Below are 23,401 nucleotides of genomic sequence, written 5' to 3'. Positions count from 1 at the left end.
TTAAGTTGGACATGTGGTGAGCTCCTTATCATAGTGACTTGTGCTTGTACTGATCCAGGAATCTCCACCAATGTTTGTAATTCCAATGGCTACCGGGATCCCAAACCAGGCGTATAACGCCTTTGAGCAAATTGAAGCAAGTGACAAGGCCCCAAGAGAGTTGATTATGGGGATGAATTCCAGGGTCCCAAATCTTGCTTTTACGTCCGTCTTCTTGTGGATCACCATTATTTTCACCTGGTGGCAAACAATCTGAATTCTCACAGAGACATCAAAACAACATTCTAGACCCATTCAATTGAGCTCTACACCAATCCTTGCACTTCGATTTGGAGCATGCAACCTTATTGGACCTTGCTTGACAACTCTTGCCACCAACCATCTTCCTCTTACTCTCAATGCCACAAAGAGCTCTAAGTTGACCATCCGTCTCTAGTAGCCCATATTCAAGTGGTAAAGTAAGGGTTAATGATAGGAATTTTACCCACTTGAATGTTGTATTGGATGGTGATGGTGGTTTTGCAAGCTCCACTCCCTTGTATTCTTCTTTGAATTCTTCTACTTCTTTGCAAGCTTTCTCAATTTTAACCTCTTCCTCTTGGTAGCTGTCTTCTAATGCAATCTCTTCTTTATTGCTTACCAAAGGCATGGGAGGTTGTGCATTTTCCTCCTTTGCTTTTGCATCTTCCTTTTCTTCCATGTGTGAGGATGAAAAGTTCTCTAATTCACTAGAGTATAAACTCCTTTGATTGATTTCCTCACTTTCTTCCATAGGATCTTGCATTATATCTCTTGGGAAGAAATTTGCTTGCTCCTCTTCCTGTGACTTGATTATTGCCTGCACATAGTTCTCTATATTTTTAACACTTGTCTTTATATCATGTAGGCATTCTTTCATGAGGAGCTCAAGATCTGATGGTATTTGAGATGAATAGGAAGATGGTGGCTCTTGGTATGCATAAGAAGGAGATGCTTGTTCTTGATATGAATAGGGAGATGGTGGATCTTGGTATGGGTAGAAAGATGATGGTTCTTGATATGGATAGTGAGATGGTGGTTCTTGGTACGAATATGGAGATGGTGGTTCGTGGTATGAATATAGAAGAGGTGGCTCATGATAGTTGGAACATGGAGCATTGAAGTTTCTTTGGTTTTGACTTTGCCAACCAAAATTTTGATAGTTCCTCCATCCACCATAATATGAATCACTACTCGGATGTGAGTAGTAACCCATGTGATCTCTCTCCATTATTTTTTCTTAGCACAAAACACCAAAAAGGATTAAACGCACCATGTGGTAAATAGGAAAGCAAAGATAAAGCAGAATTTTTTTTTGTTTGAGAAAAATTACTACGGGGACACCAAACTTAATTTCAAAAATTACCAAAAATATTAGTGTTATTAAATAAGTTTTTTTTTTCGAAAATCAAGTAAAAGAAGAAAAAAAATTTTAAAACGAAACAGGGGGAGGGGGTTCACGTAAATTTTTTTTTATAAAAATAGATTTTAATAAAATTAAAATTAAAATGCCTAATCTAAGCAATCAAACAACTAATAGTTGTTAATCACTATCAATCCCTAGCAACGGCGCCAAAAACTTGATGCGGATTTTACAACCCACACTTACTAACCAACAAGTGCACCGGGTCGTACAAAGTAATACCTTACGTGAGTAAAAGTCGATCCCACGAGGATTGATGGATCAAGCAATAATGATTGATTGATTGGCTTAGTTGGGCAAGCAGAAATTGGTTTTGAGATATTCAAAAAGTTTAAGTTCGAATTCAAAATATCAAAAGTATAGACAATTAAATAAATTGGGAATAAAATATGGATAAACAGTTAAGGCTTCAAAGTTATCTATTTTTCTGGATTAACTTTTCTTACTAACTATTTTAATTATGTAGGATTTAATTTATGGCAAACTATATGTGACTAGACCCTAATTCCTTAGACCTTCCTAGTCTCCTCTAAAATTCATTAACTACCAATTCCTTGGTCAATTAATTCCAATTAGAGGGTAAAAATCAATTTTCAATTTGCATATCACAAAAACTCTAATTACCCAAAGAATAAAAGGATTATATGTCACGTATCCCGTTAAATCCAGATAATTAGAATTCAAGAGAATATGTTTTCAAGCTGTTGTTCAAGTATAGAGCTTTTCCAAGTTATACAAGAACTCAAATAGAAAGAGGGTCATACTTCCGTTTCACCCAAATTCATTAGATAAAGAACGAAAACAATTTTTAAATATAAATCCAAAACATAAATTGAAATAGAAAAAGTAATAAAATCAATCCATACAAATAGACAGAGCTCCTAACCTTAACAGTGGAGGTTTAGTTGCTCATGGAATGTAGAATGTAAATTTTTATAGAATTTCCTAATGGAATTCCTCTAGTGTAATCTAATGTCCTTTAATAGAAGAGAAATCTCTCCTTTTTATAACTAATCCTAATTAATTTAAAATCTAATATTTTAAATTAAGATAACATATTTTCCTAAAAGATAAGATTTGAATTTAAATTCGAATTAATTAACAGATTTTCAGTTGATGGGTAGGGACCACTTGCTTTGTCCATTCTGCAGCTTCTAATCTGTGTTTTCTGGGCTGGAAAGTGGGTCAAAACAGCCCAGAAATTCGTAACCAGCGTTTTCTGAATTATTGCAAATCGCGCATGTGACGCGTCCGCGTCGTCTACGCGTTCGCGTCATTTGTGCATATTCCAGTCCACGCGTTCGCGTCAGGCACGCGATCGCGTTATTGCGATTTCTCCATTCCGCGCGGTCGCGTGAGCCATGCGTCCGCGTCGGTCTTTGCTGGTCATCTCTTTGGTTTCTTCTTCTTCTCTGCAGAAATTTCATCAAATTCCTCCGAATGCTACCTAAAATAAATAATATTGCACAAAACTCAAAATAGCATCCATAGTGGCTAAAATATAATTAATTCTTAATTAAACTCAACAAATTAGATGCAAATTCACTAGGAAAGGATAGATAAGATGCTCACGCATCAGTCACATGCTCTGATCTGTTATTAATATTTTATTTTGGTTTGTGGTATGCTTCTCCATAATTGTATTTGCACGTGTTTATGTTTGTTAATGAATTTTTAGAGTTTGAGTTTCAATTTAGTTCTAGTATGATAGAATACAGATATTAATTAACATATTAGGAATTAGTGTGGCCAGAAATACCATGTTTGAGTTATTTGAAGTAATTAATTCTTTGGTGAAAGGAATTTCAATTGTGGCCTCGTATATGATTATTAAGTGAGGTGAAATAATTTTTGATGCTATGTGTTCATATTCTAACCCAATAAATAAAAGTCAGGCTCAACAAATACAAAATGTCCATCTAAAAAAGATGGCTTAAAGCAGCATACCTGACCTCTTTTAAGAGGTCGAACACCCACATAAGAGAGCTAGGCTATCCTGCTCAAACAAGTAGGTTTCTCCAGAAATCTCGACTGGAATCTTTATCTTCTCTGATAAGATAAGTCCTAACAAACTCTCAAGATAAAAGGAACAGTTATTCATCAGAAAAGATGGAACTACTCCAACAAAAATGGTTATTGACTCTACTATAAATACACTGACATCCTGAGGTATATTCACGTTCTACTCTACTAAAACCTGCTCAAAACCCTTGTTAACTTAAGCATCGGAATCTCTTGCAGGTACCACCCCCATCTCCGCATGAGAAACTCGGACAGGCGACACTTCGGCACCAAAAAGGTTGGACGCTGCCATACCAAGGGATCTGAACCTCACATTTAGGCCCAAAATACTGTTTCAGGTAACCTTCGAAACATTGGCGCTGTTGCCGGGAACTTGGAATTCACCATCTGACAATGGCGGACTACCAGCATGAAGACGGCCACACGGCATCTGAATCTGAGCAAGAAGCTTAGCCAGAATGACAGGCCATTGTGCTTCCTCCTCTACCATAACACCCTCAAAGGCCTCACGGGAAAGGAACTTCGGGAAATTTCCACCCAAGGAGGATCCATTCTGAAATCCACCATCCCGAGAATGAGGACTGCCCTTATACAACCAAGATCCTGGACCTAGTTCATGGCCAGGAAGATCGACTAGAACAGCTCGAACACGAGGCTAAACTACAAATGGAAGCAGAATGAGAGTTACGAAGAGAGGTGAGACGACAAAAAGAGCTAGAAGAAATGCTCCGAAAGCTGGAAGTTGATCTACGAAATAGGAATGACTGGCGGATTGTGATGAAAACCCCTTAGGAGGGAAAGATTCGTTCATAGAAGAGATCATGAGGGCCAAAGTTCCCAGGAATTTCAAATCCCTTGACATAGATCTCTGTGACAGAACATTCGACCCAAGCCACCACCTCAATAACTTCAAAAGCAGAATGTACTTGGCCGACGCTTCCGACGCCACCCGTTGTAAAGCCTTCCCGACTACTTTAACGAAGGCGGCCATCAAGTGCTCGTTAACTTGCCACCCAAATCAATAACCAGTTTCAACGATCTTGCTAGAAAGTTTTTAACTAGATTCTCTATCCAAATGGATAAAACCAGGCACGCCCCGAGCTTGTTAGTAGTTAAGCAAGAAGTTGGCGAGACAATTCGCGACTATATGGAAATGTTCAACAAGTCTTGCATGGAAATTCAAAATTTGCCCACTGAAGCCGTGATTATGGGCATAGTCAATGGTCTCAGAGAAGGATTATTTTTCCAATCAATATCCAAACGACACCCGATTTCTTTGAATGACGTTCAAGAAAGGGTAGAAAAATACATCAACATAGAGAAAAACTCCCGACTCAAGGAACTTTTTCCACGGACAAACTTGCCCTACTACCCTCGGAAAAAGGAAAAAGAGCAAAAAAGGATAGAGGAGCAGAACATAGAAAAGCCCAAAAAGTACCATAACTACACCCCTTTAAGGGTTTCCCTGGTGGATGTGTTTGGAGAAATATGCCATACGGAGAAGCTTCTACCTCCTCGTCTGATTAAACACAAGAAAGCTGGAAGTCAGACAAAATAATGCGAGTATCATAAGCTCTACGGACATTCCACCAACGAATGCTACAATTTGAAGAATGTCATAGAAAAGTTGGCCAGAGAAAGTCCACTTGACAGATACTTGGTCGACAGATCGGAAGACACGAGAAAAAGAAGACGGGAAGAGGAAGGAGGATGACCTGAACATCCTCCTCATACCCTAGAACGACATATTTACATGATCAATGGGGGGTTTGCAAGAGGAGGAGGAATATCAAAATTATTACGAAAAAGACACCTCAAGGAGGTATATCAAGTCGGGGAAGACAATCAAATGACCAACTTGTCCACTATTTCGTTCACTAAAAAAGATGCTCAAGAAATATTACTTGGGCATGACGACCTTGTGATGATAACTATGATCCTGACAAACACTTAACCTCCACAGAACCTTGATAGATCAAGGTAGCTCGATTGATATCTTGTTCAAATCCACTTTTGACAAGTTCGGGTTAGAAGAAAATGATCTAAAGGCATACCCAAACAGCCTCTTCGAATTGAAAGATACCCCAATCCAATCTCTTGGTTACATATCATTGTATATCACTTTTGGAAAAGGTACTAGGTCAAAAATCCTAAGCATCGACTACATCGTAGTCGATGTAAACTTGGCCTACAATGCCTTAATAGGCCAGACTACTTTGAACAGACTTGCAGCTGTTATTTCTACTCCTCACCTCTATATGATGTTTCCCGCAGTAGAAAGGATCGCAACTCTAAAGAGGGACCAAAAGTTGGCACGAAAATGTTACAATGAAAGCCTCAATTTGAAAGGCAATTCAGGAAGAAAAGAGGCCAACACCATCGAGTTAGGAGGGGTTCGAACTCGTGAAGAATTGCGCCCTCAACCTGAGGGTAAAATAGAAGAGGTACAAATTGGAAATCATCCTGATAAGACAACGAGCATAAAGGCAAACTTAGAAGGAAGCCTGAAGGAACAACTTGTTGACCTGTTAAGTGAAAAATCCGATCTCTTCTCCTAGAAAGCTTCCAACATGCCCGACATAAATCTCGACTTGATGTTCCATAAACTTGCAGTATATCCGGGCTCCCGACCTGTTTAGCAGAAGCGCAGGAAGCTCGGAACAGAATGGACACAGGTCGTAGAAGAGCAAATACAAGCCTTGTTGGAGGCAGGATTTATAAGGGAGGTAAAAGATCCACTGTGGTTAGCTAACGTTGTGTTGGTGAAAAACAAAACGGAAAGTGGAGAATGTGTGTTGATTATACCGATCTCAATAAAGCCTTCCCTAAGGATCCTTATCCACTCCCCAACATTGATGCTCTGGTCGACTTAGCCTCAGGCTATAGATCTTTGTCCTTTATGGATGCCTATTCGGGATACAATCAAATTTCGATGTATAAACCGGATCAAAAGAAGACCTCGTTCATAACTCCAAAGGCTAACTATTGCTACGTAGTAATACCTTTTGGATTAAAGAATGCAAAGGCCACATATCAACGATTAACGAACAAAGTGTTTTTCGCTCACATAGAAAAATTCATGGAGGTATACGTGGACGACATGCTCGTTAAGACTAAAGAGGACGCTGGAAAGCTGGGAGGTTAAATCCAAAGATGACATGCTTGACCAAAGACGACATGCTTGTCCGACCTCTTCGAGGTATTCTCTACTATAAGGAACCATAAAATGAGGTTAAATCCCTCAAAATGCACCTTTGCAGTAGAAGCTGGAAAGTTTTTGGGTTTCATGTTAACCCAAAAAGGCATAGAAGCAAACCAGAAAAAATGCCAGGCTATACTCAAAATGAAGAGCCCAACTTGTGTCCAAGAGATCCAACAACTAAATGAAAGGTTGACAGCTCTATCCAGATTTTTAGTCGGATCAGCCCTGAAATCACTTTTTCTTTACTCAATCCTAAGGAGAGGGAAGCAATTCGAATGGACCCAGAATGCGAACAAGCCTTCCAAGACTTTAAAGCATTCTTGTGGCATCTACCCATACTTACCCGGCCTATCAAAGGGGTAGAGCTCGTGCTATATCTGTCAGTAGGAAGCCGAGCTATAGCTTCAGTCCTGGTCTGAAAAAACGAAAAAGGGCAGCAACCTATCTATTTCATCAGCAAAGTCCTACAGAGGGCAAAATTGAGCTATCAACATAGAAAAGTTTGCTTATACCTTTATCCTCACATCTCGAAGGCTCTGACCTTACTTTTAGTCTCATACCATCAAAATCTGCACTAATAAACCAATGAAACACATTTTTCAAAAGACGGACTTGTCAGGTCGGATGTTATAATGGGCTATGAAACTGTCCGAGTTTGACCTAAAGTACGAAGCTCGGACAACAATTAAATCACAATACCTTGCCAACTTTATCGCTGAAAACACTAAAAGCCTGGGAAACCCAGTGATATGGAGTCTATACGTTGATGGATCATGAAATAAAGTTGGAAGTAGAGCAGGTGTTATTCTAGAAAGCGACTAAGAAACTCAGATAGAACTCCCTTTCAAATTTGAGTTTCTTGTTTCCAACAATCAAGCAGAGTATGAAACTCTACTTGTTGGCTTGAAGCTAGCTAAAGAAGTGGAGGCAAAAAAAGTAGTGGTGTTCAGTGATTCGCAAGTAATAACTTTGCAAATTAATGTCACTTAACAAGCTAAAGACCCCATTATGAAGAAATACTTGGGTAAAACTCGAGAATAACTGATACACTTCTCAGAAAGTTAGGTTCGACATATAGTCCGAGAATCCAACGTTCGAGCCGATGCTCTCTCAAAATTAGTCAGCACCAAGCCAAAGGGCAACAATATAAGTCTCATTCAAGAGACTCTGCAATTACCATCCATATCAAAGGAGGAGGAAGTACTGACTATATCAAATCAACTTTTAGGGCGGATGACTCCCATAGTAACCTACCTCAGATTAGATGTACTCCCCAAGGATGAAAAGAAAGTCAGAAGGCTCGTAAAAGAGGCACAAAATTACACACTAGTCCACAATGTCTTATACAAAAGAGAGATCTCAACAGCCCTCTTAAAATGTGTCCCGACCTCCAACACAAAGTAAGTCCTAGAAGACGTACATAGTGGTGTATGTAAAAATCACTTGGGAACTTGGTCATCGGCAAAAAAAGTTATCAGAGCTGTTTTTTTTTGCCGACCTTATAAAAGGAGGCAACCGAGTTTGTTAAGACATGTTCACTTGTCAGAAGCATGCTAATTTTCACGTGGCACCTCCTGAAGAGCTCATTAGCGTTACCTCACCATGGCCAATCGCAAAATAGGGCCTTGATCTACGCAGACCATTTCCACAAGCACCGGACCAAGTCAAATACCTCATAGTAGGGATTGACAACTTCACTAAATGGATTGAGACAAAGCCGTTAACAACTATCACTGCCCAAAGAAGTCGAAAATTTCTGCATAAGAACATTGTCATAAGGTTTGGAGTTTCCCATTCCATCACCACGAATAATGGGACTCAATTTATTGACTCAACCTTTAGGAACTTAGTAGCCGACCTAAAAAATAAAACACCAGTTCACATCAGTAGAGCATTCCCAGGCCAATGGACAGACTGAAGCTGCCAACAAAGTCATATTGGCCGAGTTAAAACGCCGACTACAAAACGCAAAATGGGCTTGGGCTGACGAGCTCTTTCAAGTCATGTGGGCATATCGGACTACTCCACATTCTACAATGGGAGAATCACCCTTTTGACTTACTTACGGAATGGAGACCATGATCCCCATAGAAATAGCAAAAATATCACCTAGAGGCTAGAGTCATATTCTATAATGAAGGAGTTAACATTCAAGTACAGAAGGAATAGTTCGACCTCCTCTCTGAAGTCTGAGAAAGAGCTCGGATTAGGGAGGAAGTTTTAAAGCAAAGGATGACTCTAAGGTATAACCAAATGATGATCAAAAGGAACTTCGCCACCAACGACCTAATCCTAATCCAAAATGACATCGGAGTGCAGAAATTAGGAGAAGGAAAGTTAGCTGCAAATTGGAAAGGGCCTTACAAGATAGTAGAGGTTTTAGGCAAAGGTTATTACAAAGTGTCCGACCTCCAAGGACGAGAGCTTTCGAGATCTTGGCACGCATGTAACCTTAGAAAATGCTACAGCTAGATAAATCAAACCTCGCGCCTTGGTATACTCTTTTTCCCGATTATAAGGATTTTTTAACAAGGCACTAGCGCGAGGGCTAGAGGCACCCGAGCCTCTAGTAAAATATATTTGTAAAGGGATTTATTATTAAGAACAATTCCTATTCTTTTTCTTTCTTCAAAAGTTTCCTATTCTTGAACACATTAGTTTAAGCAGGACAAATCGCAAAAATCGTTGTCCGACCTAAAAATGGTTGGTAAGATGAAGCGACGAGGTACAAATTAATGTAAAAAGTTATATAAACATCTCGTACAAAGCGACCTCAAAGAGATCGGATAAAAAACAAGTTGTAAATGTAACTTGATAAAGGTCGACTACTCGAAGTCGGTTCTACGAAAGGAATATGATAAATGTCAAAATTTGCTAAGGACTCAAAAGTCAAAGCAAACCATACCCTCTTACGAGAACATAACTTCATTTCAAAAAGTAGAAGGGTACTTTGCAATATAAAATAATAAAAAAAAGTTTTGAACACTACATAAAAAAGAAACTTGTGAAAACAACTAAATAGAAGGTAAAAGTGTTCGAAAAAATTACAAGTTATTATAAAAAAGCGTTATAAGGCCCACAGGTCAGGTCGTACCAAAAATCTAAAGCAAGAATACAAAAGGCTCAAGACTTTTCAAACAAGAGTGAGGTCCTTGCCTGTAACCACATCTTTCTTGGCTGAAGGAGTTGGAGGACGAGCAGACATTGGCACAACAAGAATGCCAGCAGGAGCCAAAGAAGAGGTCTCCATGACGATAACTTCAGACTGTGCTCCCGACATTGAGGTCTGACCAACCTGAGGACCCGAAGTCTTTAAGTTAAGGGGAGGCTCGTTCTCATCTTCCTTAGGAGCAGGGACGATCTTACTGTCCACCACAATATTGTCCGTGCTAAAAAAGAAAAAAATTAAAGTCGAGAACCAAAACATTGATCTAGGCTTCTAGGTTCTCAAACATCTCGTCCATCACCAGTGCAACCGACTCCTCAAGTTCAGCACATCTCTCCTTCATCTTCTCCAACTCCTATTGGAGTTTTTCTCTAAAGACTCGGGTATAGCTCTCCTCCGACTTCATTTTCTCCTCGGCTAAAGTAGCAGCGGCCTCCAACTTCTCTAACCTCTCCTGAGCTCTCTCCAAATCGGTTCTCAAAGTCTCCCTCTCTTGCTCCATCACATTCTTAATCTTGTTAAGTCTCTCCACATCAGCACGGTGACAAACCCCAATTTGACGGTTTGTTTTGTATTGAATTTAGAGTATTTTGATAACCTTCTGTCACATTTAGCCTAGGAATTAGCATGGTTTTGTTATCTCTCCCTTATTTGTGCTTAAGTGTAAAAACATGCTTTTTAAGCCTTATTTTGATGAATTCTAGTTTCTCTTTGATTCCATAAGATGCCTTGATATGTTTGCTAGTAATTCCAGGATTGGAGTAGGCCAGGCATGGATCAAAGGAAGCAGGGAAGGAAGCATGCAAGTGGAGAGAAGCATAAAAAGTCAAAGAAGCAAAGTCAGCCATGCACGCGCACGCGCACAAGGCGCTCGCGCGCACATTGCGAAACAGGCTAAGGACGCGCACGCGTACCGTGCGCGCACGCGTCGATGATCGCACATGACTTCGTTAAGGCAACACGTGCCTGGCGATTTTGGAAGGTTTCAACAACCAACTTTGGCGCCAAAATGCATATAAGAGCCAAGGATTGAAGGGGATTAACACACATTCACTTCCATAGACTAATTTTAGATCCTTAGATAGATAGTTAGTTACATTTGTAGAGAGAGAAACTCCAACTTCTCTCTAGGATTCATCTTCATTTTCTCAATTCTCAACCATTCTTTGGTGAGATCTATTACAACACTCAATTTACTTTGTTCATATTGTAGATCATCTTCTCTAATCTCAATTAGTGTTTGTAATTGTTCAATTCTTGTAGATCTTATGTTTAACTTTGTTGTTTTGGATTCTATTGATTCATTGAAGATCTCATTTCCATTGTTGTTCATTGTTAATTGTTGTTAATCTCTTGTGTTGAATTGCTTGATTCTAAATCTCTTCTCAATTTTACTATGTCTTTCATTCTTGCTCTCCAAGTGTTTGAGAAAATGCCAACTTTAGATATGGAGTAGCATTCCCTCACTTGGCCTAGTGGTTGAGTCATTGGAGACACTTGAATAATGGATGTCAATTGTTGATTAAGAATTGAGGATTGCTAATTGACTTAGAGTGCACTAAAGCTAGACTTCCCTAGGGTAAGACTAGGACTTGTGACTTGAGTTAATTACTTTTACTTGACTTTCCTCTATAATTAGGGGTTAACTAAGTGAAGCAACACTCCTTTGTTATCACAATTGAAGGAAGCTATAGTGATGGGACTTCCAATGTTCAACCTTGGCCAAGGCTTTTAATATTGATTGATTGTTGTTTTCTTTTATTCACACTTTTATGCCACACTCTTCAAGCCACAAAAAGACCACTTAACCAATACATGCATCCTTGTAGCATTCCTAGGGAAGAACGACTCGGGACTAATACTCTCGGTTATAGATTATAGATTTGTTTGACGAATGGATTTTGCGTCGGTTTAGACTATACTACGATTGATTACTTGATAATTTCTATACCGGCAAAAATCCATTCGTCACACGGGCAGCCACCAGAGCGCTAGCCGTGGCCTGTATAGGAGTGCCTCTCAGCTCTCTGGCCAAAGTGGCACACACTCCGACAGTGCGAAGCCCGCCACGAGTTAAGGTTTGCAAATGATTCTGAAGGGCCACATTGTCCGTACTCACATAGTGATGGGGGAGAATGTTCTCTTCACCCCAGGCCATGGCATCAAAATTCCTCGAATAGATGATACCCCCTCATCCACCTTTTGTTTCTTAGAGGGGGATTATACTGAAGAAGGAGACTGAGGAGAAGGATCCAGAGGTATAAGCCAGGAAGCAGGGGTTGGGATGATAATCTTTGAATCCGAAGGATCGGACTCCAATTTCTTCGGAGATCGAGCAGAGGAGGACCCGAGTTCTCTTTGTAATTGAAGATTCCGAGTTGCCACATTCTTTCTTTTTTTTTTTTTTGCGTTCCTAAGAGTCCTCATATGAGCATATTTCAGAGCCATATTCTCTACAGAAAACAAAGAAAAAGTTAATAAAAGACAACAATAATGTTAACAAAAAATCAGAAAAGACAAGAGAAAGAGAGCTACCCAGCTCGGGCTTCAGAAGGCTCAGATCCCCTAAGAATCTTTTCGTATCCAAGTAAGGAGTTCGGCCCCAAACATCCAGAAAAAGGTCTACAATACTCTTTTCAAGATCATCTCAATCCTTATAGTCAGACTTAAGGATGACCAAGGTGTCTTGCCAATACAAGGGGAAATAAGGCTCGTGGTTTTCACCTAAAAAGAAAGGACGGACTCCCTCAACGCCTCGGACTTTGAAAAAGTGGTTCTTAAAGTCGTGAAAAGAGTCGTCAAAAATGACAAAAACCTTACGACCTTGAATAGCTCAGAAGGATATCCAACCTAACTTCTTTGTGGAACTATAGGGTTTGGTTGCAACAAAAGATAAAAGAACATATTCATCGAAGGTCGGACATCTAGCTCCTGACATAAGAGCTGGTACATTTTCAAGAAGGCCCAGGAATTCGGGTGCAGTTAAGAAGGGGCAAGGTTGCAAGACCACAGTACATTGATTTCAAAAGCGGTAAAAGGAAATCGGATACCTAGACGAGTGAAGAAACAGTCGTAAGCATAAAAGAAAGGACATCCAGAGTCCTCTTAAGAGGGGAAAACACATCCTCTCTTCCGGATTGGGCGCCACTAACTCAGTTTCTCTCGTCTTCCTTGTCCTCACATATTCTATGATGCCTATAAAACTCGTGACAATACTTTCTATTGGTTACAGGGACACAAGAAAGGACAGTAGTATCTACCCAAGCTCGAAGACTAGAAAGGACTTTGGTCGACATATTAGAAAGAACAAAGCGAGTTATAAAGGCTATACCTACAGATACAAAAGTAAAAAATTATCACTAAAAAGAAGTCGGACCTCATCCAAAGTAAGTCGGGCAAAGACAGCAAAAATAGCAAAATTCGTTTCTCTCCACATTTTCTCTAAAACAATCAAATGACGCCCCTACCATGCAACCTTGTCACATAACAACGACCCATCTGCAGGTAATAACACCTACGGTGACAGTTAAAAACAACACAGCTCAAAGCAAACATTTTTCCTTAAAACAACAAAAAGATAGCGGTTTCAATTTCGGTTTCAATTTCAAGCATTTCTTAGAAAGGAAAGAAAAGAAAGAAGAATCATATCCGCATAAGAAACAGTTTTTCATAGTCTTTACACATACACAAGGAAGACTCAAGAGCACAAGATAAATATTCAAAATAAAGCAAAGAAACCAACCTTGATGGGGATTGCGGGAAAAAGAGGGGACACATCTAAAGCAACAAGAACCACGAACGTTCCTCTTTACGACGGCAAAGCGAAACCCTTCAGAGTCCAAGATAAAGAAGTTTTGGAAGCGGGAGAAATGATCGAAGAGCACAGGGAAGTTCTTTGTGAAAGAAAAGGAAATGGAAATGAAGCAATTTTTCAGAAATAAGGAAAAGGAAAGAAAAAGAGTTGAAGAGTCTTTTTATAAGAGACAAAGCACAAACGGCTCCTTTACACCTCCTCAAAACGCACACGGATTCCAAGGAAAAACTACCGCATAACATTCGCCCATCATTAAAAAAGCAACGTTCGAAAATTTCAAACACGTCGGATAACCCGACCTTTTAATGACAACAGGATCGACGTCAAAATTAAAGCCACAAGATGCTTGAGCCCAACCCATAAAAAGCATTTGTTTATACCTTGACCCAATAAATAAAAGCCAGGCTCAACAAATACAAAAAGCCCATCTAAAAAAGATGGCCTACAGCAGCATACCCGAACTCTTTTAAGAGGTCGGACACCCACATAAGGGAGGTAGGCTATCCTACTCAAACAGGTAGCTGACACCTCTCAGGTATATTCACATTCTACTCTACTAAAACCTACTCAAAGTCCTTGCTAACTTAAGATCGGAGTCTCTTGCAAGTACCACCCCCACCTCCTCACAAGAAACTCGGACAAGTAGCACCTCGACACCAAAAAAGTTAGATGCTGCCATACCAAGGGATCTGGACCTCACATTTCAGACCCAAATCACCATTTCAGATAACTCTCAGAACACTATGCAATTTGATTTGGTTGAGAATTGTGTTTTAAACCTTCCTTCTCAATTGTGGCCTCGTATATGACTATTATGTTTGTTTCTTTGTTGTGATTAGGTGTATGTTGATTTTGAGATTTGTGGTGGGACAATGAGATTGAGTTCTTGCAGGTTATACAATGTGGCTTGACAAACCCCAACTTGACGGGTTATTTTGTATTGAATTTAGAGTATTTTGATAACCTTTTTGTCACATTTAGTCTATGAATTAGCATGATTTTGTTATCTCTCCCATATTTGTGCTTAAGTGTAAAAACAGGCTTTTTAAGCCTTATTTTGATGAATTCTAGTCTCTCTTTGATTCCATAAGATGCCTTGATGTGTTTGCTAGTAATTCCAGGATTGAAATAGGCTAGGCATGGATCAAAGGAAGCAAGGAAGGAAGCATGCAAGGGGAGAGAAGCATAAAAAGTCAAAGAAGCAAAGTCAGCCATGCACGCGCACGCGCACAAGGCGCTCGCGCGCACATTGCGATACAGGCCAAGGACGCGCACGCGTACCGTGCGCGCACGCGTCGATGATGGCACATGACCTCACTAATGCAACACGTGCCTAGCGATTTGAGAGGGTTTCTGAACCCATTCTGGCGCCAATTGCTAAGGGAAAGGAATAAAAGGATGAAGGATTAAGGGGAAGGCATCACTTTTGACCAAGAATCAATTAGGGAAGTTTTAGTTTTAGTTAGAGGGTTAGTTTTAGAGTTTTAGAGAGAGAAGCTCTCCCTTCTCTCTAGCATTAGGATTATGTTTAGTTCTTAGATCTAGGTTTCAATCTTTACTTTCTTCTACTTCTACATCTCAATCCCTTGTAGTTACATTCATTCTTCTTCCATTCTTTTGTTATAATCTCTCTTATGTTGTTCTTGTATTTTGTTATAGATCTAGTATTGTTCTTTTTACTCTCTTTCAATTCAATAAGAGGTAATTCATAATAATTGTTCTTCTTTGCTTTTCTATTGTTGATCTCTTGCTTTTGTAGTTAGATCTCTCTTTAATTCTTGCAATTTATGTTGATTACTTTTATTGCCTTTTATGTGTTTGTTGAAATGCCTCTTCTAGATATAGTATAGATTTTGTTCCTTTTGGCCTAGGTAGAGTAATTAGTGACACTTGAGTTATCTAATTCCTTTGTTGATTGATAATTGGAGAGATTGCTAATTGGTTTGGAGTGCACTAAAGCTAGTCTTTCCTTGGGAGTTGGCTAGGACTTGTGGCTCAAATCAATTCATCCACTTGACTTTCCTTTCTTTAGTAAGGGTTAACTAAGTGGTAGCAATGAACAATTCTCATCACAATTGAGAAGGATAACTAGGATAGGACTTCTAATTTTCATACCTTGCCAAGAGCCTTTTATAGTTGTTAGTTTATTTTCATTGCCATTTACTTTCATACTTCATATCAAAACCCCAAAACAACTCACAACCAATAACAAGACACTTTATTGTAATTCCTAGGGAGAACGACCCGAGGTTTAAATACTTCGGTTTATAGATTTTAGGGGTTTGTACTTGTGACAAACAAATTTTTGCATGAGAGGATTATTGTTGGTTTAGAGACTATACTTCAACGAGATTTCATTTGTGAAATTCTAAACCGTCAAAAATCCAATCATCATGGCTCCATACCAGACTCGAAAGCAAGCTTAGGAGGTGTTGATATTTGTTGGTTTCATATAATGGTTTTGGTGCTTTCTATAGTGCTTAAATTTTAGACATAGAATTCAAAAATAAAAGAGTAGATCTCATATTCTATCTCTATTTTTAGGCAATTTAAACACAATCATAGGCACCAAAGAACTTCCTAATGGTTTTTCATTTGCAATATGAATAATATCTATTGGGTTTTGATTTTTTTTTAATATTTAATTAAACCAGTTCAATCACGATTCGACCATTGAACTATTGAACCAGTAAGTCGATCACGATTCGACCATTGAACTCAATTTATTGACCAGTTTGGTTTTTGCAACCTCGGTAACATCATTCAAATGAACAATGTATCATTTATTTAGGTTTTAACAAAGATAATGAAACTTTGGTATCATCAGAATTGTGTATACTTGTAAATGAATAGAATTAAAAAAATTGTTTTATATTTTTTTATGGGGCCATCTAGTGTACAGATGTTTCTGTACAGATTTTTGTCCTTTTGTGGTTGAAAAAGCGTGTCATTAAAAGTGTTGCTTAAAGAGAAAGTGTTACCCTTAATCGTTAACTTGGCTCTGATACCAATTTTTAAATGTAATTTCTTTTTCAAAATTTCTATTAACTCTTCATATTTTGCTTCGAATAAGTTTATAATTTGTATAGATTTGGTTTGTGGTACTTTATAGTTTACAATTTCATAAAAAATATTGACAATTTCTATTAATTCTGATTTCATTTTTATAGTTTTTCAATCTTGTTTTAGTTTATAATATTCTTTTTTGCATGGATTATTGTATATAAAATCTTTTATCTGTTTGTATTTTTCAAATCTTCAATAACCTCTTTTATTTCTACACTTTCTGTTGTTTCTAAATATCTTTTTAATTTTTCAACTTCATTCTCCATTTTTTCTTTCAATAGCTTTAATTCTTTTAAGTCATAATATGGTTTTCCAGGCATTTATAATTTTTTTAAGTTTAGCTCCAACTTGTTTATATTTATTCTTATTTCTATCCTTTTTATTATAAGGTCATTAATTTCGAACTGAAGATTATTTAATTCCCTTTTATACTCCTTTATTTTACTTTTTAATTTTTTTCGCCCTTTTCCTATTTATTTTATTTTCTGGTCTTTCAATCTTTGTATGCTTCATTATTTATTTTAAAATTTCTGCAAATTCTATCATTGATTCATTATTATTTTCTAGAGATTCTATTAATTTTTCTAGTTCTTCGACTTCTCTTTTTAACTTGTCATAAATTATTTTTAGAGCTTCAAATGCTCTTTGATTTATTTCAGAAAACTGTAAATAATTCAACCGATTTTCTCTTTCAAAGAGCTCTTGTTTCTTGTCTTGATAAGTTACATATATTTTTTCTTTATTTATTGTCATAATTTAATGTTTAGGGTTTCATTTAATTTTTCGACCTTTTTTGTTAATTCTTTTATTTCAGAATTTTCTTCTTTAATCTTTAACTTTGATAAACTTAAAGGGCTATTAATTTTAGATTCTCTTATTTGAAAATTTGATGAAACTAATTTTTCTGATGGTTCTTTTAATAATAGAACTGGGTTTTCAATAGCTTTATATTTTGGTATTTCTGTTTTTACAATTTTCTGAAATAATTCATCAACATAAATTCTTTCTCTGTTTTTAAATATTATACTATGATGGCTATTTGTTAAAGCATAATTTATTGCATATGTAATTGAAAAAGGTTCATCGTCTTGTTCCATTAGATTCTTTCTATGAAATTTATAAGCCAAACTTATAGATCTTCCAAGGTTTTCAGTTGATAAAGGTATAGCATATCCAAGATGGGCATTGAATTTAACATTTACGTTTGCCAAGTTTCCATGAACAATTCCAATTATTTGATCTATTGGGTCATCAGTAATTCTTTTATCACAGATTGCTAAGCTTATTGGTGAATTAATTCCTTTCATATATGTAGATTTGATTAAGACTTGTATAGTACTAATATGAATCCATCCAATTTTAGATCTTTTTTGTTGATCCTTAATTTTCTCAATCTGTTTACTCAATTCTTCATCATTTATCAAAGCTATTTCAAGTTCTCCATTGGCGGATTTTATCTTTATAGGGGCTTCAAGTTGAATTTTTCCATAATATATTATATTTTTTCTATTAAAAACTTCTTTTAAAAGATTTTGTTTATTGAAATTTTCATTTGATTTGAGATTTAATTCTGTTTTTAGAACAGCCTGTCTTTCATTATCTAATAAAGCAGTTAATCTATAATAATCAGATTCTTCTGTTAATTCTAAACTTTCTAAATAATTCATAACTAAGAAATTAGGATAAAGGCGTACCTTTCTGGAGAAAAACTTCCTTTATTTAGTATATTTTACATAAGATGTTTTTATCTCCAGATGGGAGATTGTAGATACTAACTCCAGAGGGGATTTTAGAATTGGTTTTTCCTAAGGAAATTCTTCTTCAAACTATAGAATCGCCTCGGCAACTTCCTCCTTGCTCTCCTAGCATATAAGTACTCTTAGCCTCCTGCTTTCTATGGTTTGATGATTTCTACAATTGCCTAAGCAACCTATTTATAATGGTTGGGTCTGATGGACAATTCCCATCCTTACCCTTCTTATGACGTCATTGCTTACGTCATTGTTTATTATCTTGCACCAGCTACATTGTTGGTGCTCTATGACCTAAGCGCTTACGTCATTATGCAATAATGTTGAGAGATGCTTCAGATGTGCTGTCCTCCTCTTTCATTATGTGGCCTTCAGATGCGTTGTCTCCTTCCTTTATCATGTGGGTTGATTCATTATTGCTTTCTTCAGATAACTCTGAGACACATAGCTGGCACTTGTGGTCTTCTCTGTCTTTTATCAAATAGCAGAGATTCTTCTTTATCCTTTCGGGGAGCTTTTCTAAGAGTCCAGATAAGTTGTAGAATGCTGATTCAAATTCCACTAAGAGTCTCATCTCTCTTTCTTCAATTTCATTCCTTTTACTGGACACAAGCAAAGTATTTCTGCTTTTATAATTGATTCTTGTGTGAGATTCTCTTGTTATCTTTTGAGTTCTTTCGAAGACCCTTGCTAGTGTGCTGGCTAGTCTTCCTTCATGACTGTAGATTGTTAAATCTTGAACTTGATCAATTGGTTGAAAATTTCCTGGGAAGACGGACATGAAGATTACTTGATGTGCTGGAACCAAGCATTCTTCTTCTTCATTAAAAATAGGTTGACTATTCGTAAATTTTAGGGATATATCCCTTGGATTTACGTTGTCAATCATATTTTTAAATCTCTTTACTGCATCAATGAATCCTGCAGGAAACTCACTAATAATTTTCAAATCATTAAAAAATAAAATTGTATCAATTAATCCATACTGGAAAAACTGATAGGTGTCAGATGGGGAAGCATCTGGAAATATAACCAGCTTTGTTAGCTGTTCTTTGGCAATAGGATAATATCCCAAGATTGCCCTTTTTTCTTCAGTCCAATTTAGGACTATGTTAAGGGTTTCTCTAAGATTTGATCTACAGACCCTTTTCTTTTCCTTGATTTCAACCCTTGTAGGAATGTTTCTTATTATTCCTGTTCTCTGGGTTTGAATTGGAGTTTTATCTGCTCTTTTTAGGGTTTGCTCTGGATGAAGAGCTTCATATTCCCTGAAAGATTCATTTGCTTCTTCCAGTGTTAAAAACCCTCCTTTATGAATTATCCTTGATTGATGTGTAACTGGTGCTGCTTTTTCCCAGGCATCATATACTCCTTTCATGGGGCCATTATAAATTACATAATATTTTTTATCTTGGGTGGATTTTTTGATAATTTCAGCAATTGTTTTATTTTCTGGAATTTTTTCTTCACCTGATTTGTCCACCACGCTTAGCTGGCTGAACTCTGATGGTTTTGGTTGTTGTGTTGATTTCATTGCTTCGATGGCCTTCTTTAGGGATTGGATCTGTGTCCTTATTTGTTGACAATGCTTGCATTTTTCAAGTTCTTGTTCGTATTTCTGAATTTCTTGATCTAATGCGTTGTAGACGAACTCCATTCTCTTGTTAATGTATCTGCAATAACATTTTTGTCACCCTTAATATATTCAATTTTTATTGGATATTGTAACAAAAATAATTGTCATCTTACCAATCGTCCATGATTATAATCAACTTTTAAATTATATCGTATGAAACCTGTTAGATAACTTGAATCTGTTCTTAATGTAAATTCTCTGGGTAGTAAATCAATTTTCCATTTCTTAAGAGATTTAATTGCTGCTAGAGTTTCCTTTTCATGAGTGGTATATCTCCGTTCTGTTGGAGTAAAAGTCCCTGAAATATACCTGCAAAGTAATTCCTTTGGGGAATATTTAGAATCTAATGATTCTTTTTCTTGTTCCAAACTTTTTATAACTTTCTTAGCTTTTAGACATCCTGACCAGGTTATGTCTGAAGCATCTATTTCTACTATTAAGTAGTCATTTTCTTCTGGAATATAAAGTTCTGGAAGTTTTTCACATAATTCTTTAATCCTTTGAATTTGCATACTGTCTTTTTCATCCCATTTCCATTCTTTTTTAGTACTTATTTTTGGAAATAAGTTTTTAGTGTATTCTATTATATTCTTTAAAAATCCTTGATCAGAAATATAATTTATACATCCTAAAAATCTTTGTAATTGTTTTCTATCTTTTATTTTATTAGGAAATAAATTTACCTTTTCTAGGACATTTGGCTGAAGTTTTAGCTTTCCTTGAGTGGATAGAATTAATCCAAGAAACTCTATTTCTTGTTTTGCTATTCTTGCTTTCTTTTTGCTAAGAACTAGTTCTTTTTCTTTACATCTTTCTAAAACTATTAATAATTTTTGAAGATGATCTTCTTTATCCTGTTTTGTAAAAATTAGTATATCATCAATGTACACTAAAACAAATTCATTTAACTCTTTTAGATTTTCTTCCATAAATCTTTGATAAATACCTGGAGCTTGTTTTAATCCGAATGGTAATACATTCCATTCATAGAGTAACACACTTGTTGATTCTTTTGTTGGGCAAGTAAAAGCAGTTAATTTCTTTGTTTCTTCGTCTAAACGAAGTTGCCAATATCCTAATTTTGCATTAAGAGATGAAAACCAAGTTGCTCCTTTTATCTTTTCTAAAATAGAATCTTTTCTTGGAAGTTTATGAGCATCACCAATAGTTGCTTCATTCATCTTCTTATAGTTAATAACCATTCTTCGTTTTCCCCTTTTAATTTCATTATTGTTTTCGACATAAAAGGCTGGAGCCGCATGAGAACTTTTACTTAATCTTATAATTCCTTTTTCCAAAAGATCTCTACATTCTAAAGAGAACTCTTCTCTATCTCTTGCGGAATAAGGAATTTTATTTGAAACATTTATCTCTTTTGTAGGATCTTTTAATTTAATGCTTACTAATTCGTTATTTGTATTTTTAATATCTAAAGGATTTTCAGCACAAATTTCATTCAAAAGTTCCTCTATCTTTATTTCAAGATTATTTTTTGGAATGTTTATCTGAAAGTATAAATTTAAATAACATGTTTCTAATATAGAAAATATTTTAAATTTTAAAATCTTATCTATAGTAGTAGTTGGTATTTTTATACGTTTTGATTTTTGATTTATTGAAGAATCGTGTGGAGCTTTTAAAACTATATATGTTAATTCTTGAATGAATGGATGATATAGTTTTAAAAAGTTATTTCCTATGATAAAATCCATTCCAGAATCTAACATATATATAGATGGAACAATGAACCTATAATTTTGAATAAAAATTTCAGTCATCTCTGTTTTTTGGTCAATTTTATGTATTGATTTGTCAGCTATTCTAACTCTTAATGGTTTCTTTAATTTTTTCCAATCAAGTTTTATATTTGAACTAGCAAAGCATTGTGTTGCTCCAGAATCTATAAAAGCATTTATAAATTTTTCTGTTATTTTTATAGTAATAAATGTGGCATTATTACTCAGCCTCTGAGTCTGTTTTTGAGACATATTCAAAAATATAGTCTAGGTTATCATCAGATTCCTCTAAAGGTTTCATAAAACAAGACTTAGCAATTTCTATTTGTTTAGTAAGATCTTTTTTATCCTTCTTTTTCGGACATTCATTTGCATAGTGTCCTTCTTCTTGGCAATACCAACACTTACATTTTTCTTTTTTATTTGGGCAATAGTCACTTTTTTGCCTTTTGTTTTTTTTGTTATTTCTTGTTCTAAAATACCTCTTTTTTCTCCAGTTTGGATAGTATTTTCTTTTTCTAAATTGATATTTTCTTTTTCTCTGAAAATTTTTATTAAGCTCATATTTTTGGGGTATCTCTTCATTATCCTGACAGCAAATTCTAATTATATTTGCAAATCTTTTTTGAGTGGCTTCTTGCATACAACGTTCTTTTATTTCCTCTCTTATTGCAGCGGTTGCTCCACCAAAATTATTTTCAATTGTCCCTCTATTTATTTCTCTTATAAATCTTCCCATTATAAATTCATTAGCAGGATATGGAAGTTTTGTTATATACATACTAAGATAATGATTTTTATCTTCTTCTTTTAGTTTGTAATAATGTATTCTATATTCACATATATAAGATTCCACATTACATAGATCATATATCTGAATATTAACTAAATGGTTTTTTGCTTCTTGATATTCCTTATCATAGACTTCTTGTCTATGATCTATAATATTTTTTCCAAAAAATTCTTTATATAGAATCATCATTATATATAATATCTTATCATAAGCTGTTGTTTTTGTTGCTAAATCTTCTATTATTTGGTTTTCTATTGATGTCATATAATCTCTTATAGTTCCTTTAGTATGAAATCCTATGTAATTCCAAATATCTCTTCCAGACAATTCACTAAACTTTGGATTAGTAAAAGCTTCTAATAAAAAAGAATTCAACCAATTTTCGAAAATTTCTTTTTCATTCTTTTTACAGTCTAAATCAAGCATTCTTTCTCCTTTCATTTTCTGGATTTTAGGAACGTATTTTGATGGTATTTTTGTATATTTTGAATCTTTATTTATAAACCCTTTTTTAAAAGCATAATTATCAAAACCTGTTTCCCATTTATATTGAGATTGGTTATCTTTAGATGTTCCAGCTTCATTTTTTACTTGTATTGGAATTACTGGTTCTTCGTCACTTGAATAATCTAGGATGTGTTCTTCATTTTCTATATTTTCAGAATTTACTAATTCTTCTTCTAGTTGAAATCCTTGTTCCATAATATTATTTTCTTGAGCCATTTTTAATTGTTTAAAAAGTATTGTAACTTCTTTTAATTTTTCTTCAATATT

General features: G+C 36.0%; 1 protein-coding gene across 4 annotated transcripts in view; it reads right to left on the bottom strand.

Annotated features, from left to right (window-relative positions):
- Positions 1-2,355: 2,355 nt before the first annotated feature.
- Positions 2,356-23,401, bottom strand: part of LOC130955751 (uncharacterized) — a 29,961-nt gene continuing 8,915 nt past the window's right edge. Inside the window, exons 17-18 of one of the 4 annotated variants that reach the window (XR_009076886.1) lie at positions 19,933-20,135; positions 2,356-2,888 (exon numbers count right to left, since the gene is read on the bottom strand). The gene's annotated coding sequence lies outside the window, so the exon portion shown is untranslated. Of the gene's footprint in view, positions 2,889-18,303; positions 19,228-19,263; positions 20,136-23,401 lie in introns of those variants that run through there. The other 3 variants (XR_009076889.1, XR_009076887.1, XR_009076885.1) reach the window with 3 other exon arrangements.

This window comes from Arachis stenosperma, chromosome 10 (genome assembly GCF_014773155.1).
Source record: "Arachis stenosperma cultivar V10309 chromosome 10, arast.V10309.gnm1.PFL2, whole genome shotgun sequence".
Lineage (NCBI taxonomy): Eukaryota > Viridiplantae > Streptophyta > Magnoliopsida > Fabales > Fabaceae > Arachis > Arachis stenosperma.
This window is presented reverse-complemented; position numbering and strand designations above follow the sequence as displayed.